The 2,186-nt window shown below is 35.3% G+C and overlaps 1 pseudogene; it reads right to left on the bottom strand.

The window, feature by feature from the left end:
- Positions 1-1,061: 1,061 nt before the first annotated feature.
- Positions 1,062-2,186, bottom strand: part of LOC107677452 (protein disulfide-isomerase A3-like) — a 7,056-nt pseudogene continuing 5,931 nt past the window's right edge.

Below are 2,186 nucleotides of genomic sequence, written 5' to 3'. Positions count from 1 at the left end.
GTTGTGTGAGAGTCCTACATGTCTCTGAGGTGTGTGTATATATACACATACATATATATATATATACATACACACATATATACAGTATGTATATATATATATATATATACACATACATATATATATATATACATACACATATACAGTATGTATGTATGTATGTATATATATATATATATATATACACACACTGACTTTAGAAAATAGAAAAATATATAAAAAAATAAATATCTGAATAGTAATGCATGTCATATACTTGCCTCTTGTTTAATAAACAAGCATTTTCTGCTCATCAGTGAGTACCTCTTGCTGAACAGACAGCTTCATTTCGATGTCAAACAAAATTTAAGGCCATGGGTACTGTAGAAAAAAAGAATACTAAATTGACAGGACAACGTTTATCGTGTAAACCATCCATTTCACACCCAAACTCTATATAAATACATAACCAATTGTTCAACCCATGTCCTAACAGATTTTAGGTTAAAAGATGCCTTTCCATTTGATCACTTCAGTAGCAAACCAGGGGCAAGAAATGACAATTGCAAACATTGATAATGGCTCCATATGATTATACACCACAAATGGCTTGAAACTAATTACCGTCCATCTAATGCGTGAAATCTGATTAGTTTTACCATCCATAGAGGCCATGAATATTGGCGTAAATGTATGTTGAACAACAGTGATAACTAATGTAGATGGATGGAAATATTGTGTCTAAACCATAAATAAATCAATGAAGCTCATGCAACAAAGAACAAAGTGATTAAACGACAAAACAGGACTCTTCAACATAAGCAGCAATCTGCACTTTTCTATCACGTGGACAATATAAACATTAGATCTTTGAGTAATATACAACTGGTTTTATTTTATTGATTGTTGCCAGTTCATTTGATGTGATATGTATGACTGAACTGACACACCATCCCACTGGATTCTTCACTCTTCCTGAACAATGTACAGCAATTTTCCCTTTACCGTTTACAGCTCTTCTTTGACTCCGTTTAGGACAAGCGGTCTGGATGCCTCAAGCTTCAGGAAGTTGATGAAATCCTTCACTTCACGGGCTCCTTGACAGAAAACACAACCAAAATTCAAAGAATGAATATTTACAATGACAAATATACAGTTTGGACATGACAGTTGATATAAATGATATAAGAAACATGGTAATCGTGGAAATAAACGATACCTCGTATCGTTTTGGCTCATCTGACCAGCCAGCAGCTGCAAAGTATATGGTAGGAAATCTGAAAAACGAAAAGTTCATAATTGCTAGCTACAAAGAATATAATACATTTGATGAGTGATGGTAAGATGTGAATACATACCCTTGCACGTCATAGCCCTGCGGGACGTCACTGGCAGTTGCATCCATCTTGGCGATTACAATATTGGGATCACTGTATAGCTGAGCACATAGAAATCAGAAAAACAGGATGAGAAGTGATTCAGACAGAGATAAGACATACTGATGTCATGTAAGCTCACCCATTCTCCAAGCTCTATATTTGGGCTCCAGTTTTTTACAGTGGCCACACCATGGAGCATAAAACTCAATAAGCACGTCTTTCTCTGGGTCATTGACGATCTCTTCAACCGTATCTGCCACAACCACCTGACCACAGACAGCGACTTGTGTTAACGCTTGATACGAGACTGTTAATGAAGACCAAATGAAACGATCAAGCACATGTGTCTCACTAACCTTGACGGCTCCATTGTTTTTGGCCGGCACAGGCTCTGATTTGATGTAACGCTTCAGTCGCCCAGCAAAATAGTCTTCCAGAAAATTCTCTAAAGACTTGCCATCTCGTCTGAGGAGGGACCATATTTACAATTAAAACCAGACATCATTATAGCGTTTAATGTGTTGATGTACATCATGGGACACAGCTAAATGAAGAATATTATTATATTCAAACAGTATTATGATAACAGTCTTGTTAATTTGAACACTACTGTTCAAAAGTTTGGGGTCAGTACGATTTTTTTTGAAGAAAGTTTCTTATACTTAGCAAGCCTGAATTTATTTAATCAAAAATACAGTGAAAACAGCAATATTGTGAAATATGATTACAATTTATAGTAACTGTTTTCTACTTGAATATATTTTAAGATGAATTTTCAGCATCATTACTCCAGTCTTCAGTGTCACATGATCCTTCAGAAATCATTCT

The sequence above is a fragment of the Sinocyclocheilus anshuiensis genome, unplaced genomic scaffold (genome assembly GCF_001515605.1).
Source record: "Sinocyclocheilus anshuiensis isolate Anshui unplaced genomic scaffold, SAMN03320099.WGS_v1.1 scaffold804, whole genome shotgun sequence".
Taxonomy (NCBI): Eukaryota; Metazoa; Chordata; class Actinopteri; order Cypriniformes; family Cyprinidae; genus Sinocyclocheilus; species Sinocyclocheilus anshuiensis.
Note: the sequence above shows the minus strand (reverse complement) of the source record. Positions and strands in the feature narration are given on the sequence as shown.